Source organism: Mirounga angustirostris, unplaced genomic scaffold (assembly GCF_029215605.1).
Source record: "Mirounga angustirostris isolate CCGP_5_RB_7025 unplaced genomic scaffold, mMirAng1.0.hap1 SCAF_5, whole genome shotgun sequence".
Taxonomy (NCBI): Eukaryota; Metazoa; Chordata; class Mammalia; order Carnivora; family Phocidae; genus Mirounga; species Mirounga angustirostris.
The window spans coordinates 151983474-151991919 of NW_026991713.1; the positions used below are offsets into that span (position 1 = coordinate 151983474).

General features: G+C 45.4%; 1 pseudogene; it reads right to left on the reverse strand.

The window, feature by feature from the left end:
- Positions 1 to 4667: 4667 nt before the first annotated feature.
- Positions 4668 to 5537, reverse strand: LOC123842481 (peflin-like; annotated as a pseudogene).
- Between the last annotated feature and the right edge of the window lie 2909 nt (positions 5538 to 8446).

Here is an 8446-nt window from a genome sequence, read left to right on the forward strand (position 1 = left end):
CTTTAAGATCAAGAGTCTCGTGGTCCTCCGACTGAGCCAGCCAGGCGCCCTACCACTGGACATTTTAGATACGTGAGTCAAAAGATTTTGGTTTAGGGAGATTGATTAGACTTTTTATGCAAATCAATTCTCCCTATTGGTAGGAAAAATTAATGTTAAACACAGCTAGACGTACAGATTCTTAGCAGGTTTAAAACCTGACTTGTGCCTGGGTCCCTGGCCCTCTTTCTTTATATTTTATGGATTGCTCTAGCTGCTGCTGGTGTATATATGGTGGCCTTAAGCAAATTAGTGAGAGGACCCCTCCGGGCAACTTTTTAAAAAAAAAATCTCTTCCTTGAGAAGACTCAACCATATCCCAGGAAGAGCACAGGCTGAAAACTGCAATCTCCAACTGCCTACTTGGTGGGGAGCATTTATTCAGGGCACAGTGCCAAACTGCATGCCACTGATGCCCTCATATTCTCCCCATAGATGGACACCATTTTTTAAAGGGTTGATGAGATGACCCAAGTTGTTTCAAGGATCCCATTCAAGTACCACAATGGTCAGAGAAGAAAACAACTTCCAGAATCTCCCCCAGAGATCCAGAACTTGCCCAGAAACACTTAGCAAAACTCTCCTCATATCCCACTCATCTAAGTTGGGTCTCATTTCTATTCATCTCTTAACTGATTGAGGTAAAATTCACATGACATAAAAATCACCATTTTAAAGGATGCAGGTCAGTGGCTTTTAACACCTTGACCACGTTGCCAGCCACCACCACTATTTCAGAGAATTTACATCACCCCAAGGGGAAGCCCCATCCCCATTAAGCAGCCATTCCCCACTCCCTGCTTCCCCACCCCCTGGCCTTGCCAACCACTAACCTACTTTCAGTCTCTATGGATTCGCTTGTTCTGGATATTTTATATAAATAGATGCATCTAATATGTGGCTTTTTATGCGTGGGTTCTTTCACTTAGCATGTTTTCAAGATTCATCCGCCATGCCGTGGGTATCAATACCTCACTGCCTTTTGTGGCTGACAACTAGTCTATTGTTTGACTAGACTAGACATTATTTATCCAGTCAACTGTTGATGGACACTTAGGTCGTTTCTATTTTTGGACTGTTATGAATAAAGAGGCTGGGAGCATTTGTGTACAAGTTAATATTTAAACACTTCTTTTCCATTCTGAGGTATATGCCTAGACATGGAAGGGCTGGATCATATGGCAGGTTTGGTTTTTTGTTTTTGGTTTTTTTTGGTCTGTTTACCTTTTTGAGGACCTGCCAGACTATTTTTTTTTTTTTAAGATTTTATTTATTTATTTGACAGAGAGAGACACAGTGAGAGAGGGAACACAAGCAGGGGGAGTGGGAGAGGGAGAAGCAGGCCTCCCGCGGAGCAGGGAGCCCGATGCGGGGCTCGATCCCAGGACCCTGTGATCATGACCTGAGCCGAAGGCAGACGCTTAATGACTGAGCCACCCAGGCGCCCCTAGACATGGAAGGGCTGGATCATATGGCAGGTTTGGTTTTTTGTTTTTTGTTTTTTTTTGGTCTGTTTAGCTTTTTGAGGACCTGCCAGACTATTTTCCACAGAGAATACACTATTACATTCCTATCGTGTAAGCCTTCCAGTTTCTCCACATCCTCACCAAAAATTGTTATTTCTTTTTTGTTTTTTCTATAGTCGTCTTAGTGTCTGTGAAGTGGCATCTCATCATGGTTTTATGTGCATTTTCCCAGTAACTAATGATGTTGAGCCTTTTGTCATCTGCTTGTTGGCCATTTGAGATATTCTTTTTTTTTTTTTAAAGGTTTTATTTATTTATTTATTTGAGAGAGAGAGTACAAGCTGGAGGGAGGGACAGAGGGAGACGGAGATGCATACACCCCACTGAGCAAGGAGCCCGATGGGGGGCTCGATCCCAGGACCCCAGGACGGTGACCTGAGCTGAAGGCAGACCTGAACCGACTGAGCCACCCAAGCGCCCCATGTGAGTATCTTCTTTGAAGAAATGTCTTTTTGAACCTCGGCCCATTTTAAAATGGAGTTATTCGTTTTTCTTGTTCTTGAGTTGTAAACATTTTTAGGGTTTTGTTTTGTTTTGTGTTTTTGCATATTCTGGATACCAGAGACTTATCAAATGTATGATTTGCAAACATTTTCTCCTATCCTGTGGGCTGTCTTTGTACTCTCCTGACAGTGTGCTTTGGTGCACAAATGTTTTCAATTTTGATAAACTGGAAATTAGTCATTATTATTATCATCAATCTATTGTTGTGGTTGCTGCTGCTTATGCTGTTGGTGCCACATTGAAGAAACCATTGCCAAATCCAAGATCGTGAAGACCTGCCTCTAGGTTTTCTTCAAAGTATTTTATAGTTTCAACTCTCATGTTTAGGTTGTTGATCCATTCTGAGCTAACTTTTCTAAACAATGTGAGCTCAAGGTCTGACTTCCGTCTTTTGCATGTGGCTCTCCAGTTGTTCCATGACCATCTGTTGAAGGGATCATTCTTTTCCCCAATGAACAGTCTTGGCACTCTTGTCAAAATCCATGAACAATGGATGTATGGGCTTATTTCCAAAATCTCAGCTCTATTCCATTCACTTATATTGTCTACGCTTTAGGCCAGCGGCAAACTGTTCAGGTATTGTAGCTTCGTAGTAAGTTTTAAATCATGAAGTGTGAGTCTTCCAACTTTGTTCTTTCCCCAGATCCTTTTGGCTTTTCAGGGTCCCTTAAAATACCATATAAATTTTAGCTTTGGGTTTTCCATGTCTGCTAAAAAGGACAATGGGATTTAAAAAAAAAAAAAAAAGATTTATTTATTTATTTGAGAGAGAGAGAGCAGGGTTGGGGGGAGGTGAGGAGGGGAAAGCAGAGGCAGAGAAAGTCTTAAACACATTCTGTGCTGAGTGCGGAGCCTGACAGGGGGCTTGATCTCACGACCCTGACATCATGACCTGAGCGAAAACTGAGAGTTGGAGTCTTAACCGACTGAGCCACCCAGGCACCCCTTATAAAGTACCTTTTCAATGGCAGTCATCTCCTGATCTGTTAGACTCACCATACCCGAATAATTATAAATCCTATATTGTAAAACATTCAAGTATAGTATTGAATAGGATTAGCAAAAGTAGGCATTTTTGTCTCGTTCCCAATCTTAGACGGGGAAGCTTTAAGTCTTCCATTACTGCATATAAAGAGGGTTTTTCTTGTATGCCCCTTATCATGTTGCTGTAGTTCCTTTCCAGTCCTGGTTGTGGGGTATTTTGATCATGAAAGGGTGTTGGATTTTACCAAATGGTTTTTTTCTGCCTCATTTGGGATGTTCATGTGATTTTTCTCCCCCTTCATTCTGTTACCATGGTGGTTTTTTTTTTTTTTTAAGATTTTATTTACTTATTTGAGAGAGAGAATGAGAGAGAGAGAGCATGAGAGGGGGGAGGGTCAGAGGGAGAAGCAGACTCCCCGCCAAGCAGGGAGCCCGATGCAGAACTCGATCCAGGGACTCCAGGATCATGACCTGAGCCGAAGGCAGTCACTTAACCAACTGAGCCACCCAGGCGCCCACCATGGTGTTTTTGAGTGGAATGTTGTATATAAGTCTGTTAGGTCTAATTGCTTTATGGTGTTCAAGTTGTCTCTCTCCTTATTGATTTTTTATATAGTAGTTCTACCGATTGTTGAAAGGAGGGTGTTGTAGTCTCCAGCTATTATTGTTGGACTATTTGTCCTTTACTCTGGTAGTTGTTATTTCATGTATTATAGGGCTCTGCTTTAGGCACATATAGATTAATCATTGTCATATCTTCTTAATGGATTTCCCCTTTGATCATTACGTAATGTCCTTCTTTGTCTCTTGTAACAGTTCCTTTTTTTTTCCCAGAGTTTTGTCCTTTGATTGAAGCTTACAGTTTCACTGAACTTTTGGCCCCGAAAGAAAAAAAAAACAAAAACACGCAAATAAAAAAAGAGCATTGGCAGTGGGAGGTGGCAACTGTCCCCTGGGGATTAAAGCCAAGCAGAGAATGGCAGGCAAGGGAGGGTTCCAAGCTGCAGAGGGGGAGCCTAACCAAGGATGCCCAGAGAGCAGCCTGTCCGAGCTCCCTGAGCAGGGACGGCACCCAGGCAGTGAGAAGTCAACATGTGCAGATTTGGGGCATGGGGCTGGTGGAACCCAAGCCACTTGGTCCCGCGGACAAACCTCTCTCATGCTTGGTTAGCTTCCACTTTGGGGAAACTGGGTTCACTGGACAGGATGGTATGGGTGAGGGGGCTCAGGTGCTAATGGCAAGAGGCTGATGAACACTCACCGCTGGTGTCAGGGTGCAGAAGGGACAGCTAGAGGCTGGAGCCCTACTCACTCCACTGCAGTGACTGACATCTCCTGCTCCTGACGCAAGGCTGGGCCATTCAAATGTTCAGGGCTCTAAGGACATTCAGCTTCCAGGCCTCTCTTAGATCAGGCCACTACCTGTGTGGCTTCAGCCCAGGTCCCCACAATTTGGTGACGGGGAGACTCCCGGCCCTCTTTGGAAACAGCGCTGCATCAGGCAAGGGAGAATCTTTTTCTAGGAGGGGCAGGAAAAGAGGAGAGGCCCACATGCTTCTCCCACTCTCAAGAGCCAGGAAAGTCCCTGGTACACTCTGTTCTCTCCAGAGAGGCTCAGAGCATCCGAGAAGCTGTCATGGTGACGAAGTCCTCGAAGCTGAGTTGAATGTTGCCCTGCACGGCTGTGTCCCTCTCCCGGAAGGCCTCGGTCACCACCTGCAGCTGGGTGCACACCTGGATGAAGCCGTCTAGCTGCATGGCGGGGTTGGTGGAGCGTGGGCAATAGCGGAAGACCAGGAGCTGGGTGAACTAGGGGCTCAGCTTGTAGCCCATCTGGGACAGAGCTTTCTGCAGCTCCGTGTAGCTGATGGAGCTGGAGCGGTCCCAGTCATACTGCTGGAAGAGTTTCTTCCACTGCTGGATGAACTTCCACAGGGCTGAGAAACCATAGACGTCGATGCGTCTTGTCAAACATGTTTATCATCATGAGGCATGTCTCGTCATTGAAAGAGGACCAGTTGGAGTTGACCAGAGCCTGCTTCAGCTCCTTGATGGAGATGTAGCCACTGTGATCGGCATCCACTGACTGGAACCAGGAGTAAGCCTCAGGATCCACATTGGGAGGAACACCACCTGGAGGAGGTCCCTGTCCATAAGGCCCAGGATGCTGGGCACTGTAGGAATTCAGAGGCGGCTGACCATAGGGGCTCCCTGGGGCCGGTCCACCATATAGTCTTCCTGAAGTTCCAGAGGGGAGTCCCCCAGGGTTGGGGTGTCCATAGGGTCCCCCACCAGCTGGCAGTCCACAAGGCCCTCCGGGGGCAGGACCCCCTCCATAACCACCACTGGGGGGTACTCCACTGCCATACTGCCCTCCACCATTGGGGGGTCCAGGGTAGTAGCTGCCCAGAGGGGCTCTGGGCGCTTGTCCTCCAGCTCCTGGGCAGCCCTGCCCGTACGGGTAGCTGGCCATGGCGACTCGACGTCACCACAGTTCCTTTTTTTTTTTAAAGATTTATTTATTTATTTTACAGAGTGGGGAGGGGCAGAGGGAGAGAGAACCTCGAGCTGATTCTGTCACGCTGAGCACAGAGCCTGACTTGGGGCTTGATCCCAGGACCCTGAGATCATGACCTGAAGCTGAGACCAAGAGTCTGACGCTCAACTGACTGAGCCACCCAGTTGCCCCTGTCTCTTGTAATAGTTTCTTATTTAACGTTTATTTTTCTGATATCACTATAACCATTCCAGCTCTCTTGACCACTATTTGCATGGAATACCTTTTTCTATCCTTTGTCTTTCAGCCTATTTGCGTCTTTGGATCTCTAGTGAGCATAATATTGGTTCATGTTATTTGATTATTCTGTCAACCTGCTCTTTAATTGGAGAATTTAATCCACTTACATTGAATGTGATTGCTGGTAAGTAAGACTTACTTCTGCTGTTTTGCTATTTGTTTTCTCTCTGTCATATCTTTTTGTTCCTCAATTCCCCCATTACTGCCTACTTGTTTTGTTGTTAGATAGATGTTTTCTAGTGTACCATTTGATTCCCTTATCTCTTGTACTATATATGTTCCAGTTGTTTTCTTAGTGGTTGCCCTGGGAATTACAATTAACTTCTTAATTTATAACAAGCTAGTTAGAATTAATACCAACTTAGCTTCAGTAATATACAAAAATTTTACTCCTACCCAGGCCTCAGTTTCCTCACTGGACAATGAGGGTCAGATCAGAAGAGGAGGTACATCCAACACTCAGGGGACATGGTAATCAATCAGTGGCAGTTGAGTATTGTGGTTATTATTATTATTATTATTGGTGGTGCCACAAATGGGCAATTTAGCAACCTATCTTTGCCTCTGCTTCCTCAGAGAGTTGGGATATTAATATACTTTCTTACAGGATCAGACAGAGTAGAAAACGTTTTGAATGCTGCCGTGCACATATAAGTGCACAATGAATGTTAGTTATTACTATGATTTATTCTTTTCTTTGTCACTATGCTTTGGACAAAGGAACTACTTAGAACAGCTTGAATATGCTCCACTGTTAGCAGGTTCCATGTGTTTTTCTTAACTGTGCCTTCTGCCTAGGACACCATCCCCCATTTCCCTGTGTCAAAACCCCAACTGTGTCTTCTCTGCACTTCTCAGCAGTGTCGTCGGTGTGAGGAAAGCCTTTCCTCATCCCTGCATTGGGACTTTGTTGATCTGTCTTGGGATACTTATTTCTGGCTTTGTGTAAAAATCCGGTTTGTCTCTTCTCCCCTTGAAGGAGCTGCTTTCTCTACGTCAGATAACATGTAAACCAGAGCAGACCCCATTAGATACCTGTTACTCTAAAGGGGCCAGAGCCATTTTTAGAAGGAACCAGATAAGGTCTGCTTGGAGTCAGACGAAGCAAGCAATTGATCCCTTTGGTACTACCCTTCTGTTGCCAAGTCACAGAATAAATGTATTGATAGGGACCAACTCCTGTGGTTTAAGGACCTGCTGACTAGTGACCTCCTGTGCAGGGAGAGATTTTACCACACCAGTGGCTTCATCATTGCCTAATGGAGGAGGCCCTGTGGGCCTCTATCAAGGACAAAGGGAGCTGAGGAGCCTCCCCAGACAGTTAAACTGATGGAAACACAATGGGCCGATTGCTACAAAGGAAGGCAGGCAAACAGGATGCACAGGCAGGACCTTTCCCTCCAATGAGATGTTTCAATTCCTTTCTTGGAAGCAGATAAGACAGTCACCAGAGCCCAAGGCCTCCCACTCTTGATTTGCAAACTGAAATGTTTTTAGGCATCTTCCTGAGATAAGAGCTTTGTGAGCTCTTTTTAATTTCAGGACTAAAACGAACAATAGTCCTTCCCAGGCCTGCTGGATGCCAGGCCCATCAAAGGGGTTATCTCGGCAAATTTCCCCTTAGGATGAAGGAAGGGGGCACCTGGCTGACTCAGTGGTTAGAGCATTGACCCTTGATCACGGGGTTGTGAGTTCAAACCCCAGGTTGGGCGAGGAGCCTACTTAAAATTAAAACAAAAACTTGAAAAAAAAATTTAAAAAGAATGACAGGAAGGGGCAGGTGTCCCAGTGAACTTCAGGTCTTTCTCAGGTGTCACCTTCTCACTGAGGCCTACCCCAGCTACCCTACTTAAAATTGCACCCTGCCCCCTCCTCCACCCCACATTCCCAAGTTCCCAACGCAGCCCCCTCGAATCTCTAACTGTGCTGCATGATTTAACTTATTAAAGATGTTTGTTAATTGTCTGACGCCCCCCCCACCCTCCCGAAGGGCAATATCCTCAAGGGTGGGGGTCTTCATCACTCACAATATATCGATCCTATATCATCCAATTAATCTGTTCTCTGATGGACACATAGGTTGTTGCCAATCTTTTGCAATTATAAGCATACTGTGGCAGACACCCTTGAGCGAATGCTTTTGCTCATCTATGTGCTTATATTGTAGGACAGATTCCTCCATATAGAACTGCTAAGTCAAAGGTACGAACAGTCTAAATATTAACAGATACTGCCAACAGGTCTTCCAAAGAGTCTATCCCTTCAGGCTCCCACCCATGGTATATGAGAGGACTCAGTAAGGATTCGTGAGACTGGGGTATGGGTGGGGAGGATCCCACCTCCCCTAAACTGATGAACTGCTCATATTTACAACTGTAGACTCTTTACATCCAAGGGACATGAAAGTTAATCTCTTTCTCATCCGAATCTCCTCCCAAGGCAGCAAATCTCTCCAACAGAGCCTTGTTTTGAATTCTTTTCTTGTCAGCGGCTGGGGTCACATGCCCCTTCTTTGGTCTTCAGGAGAAATTGTCACTGCCAGGGATCTTGTTAGTCCCAGTAAGTTCAGTATCTCACTGGATCGTAATCTACTTTC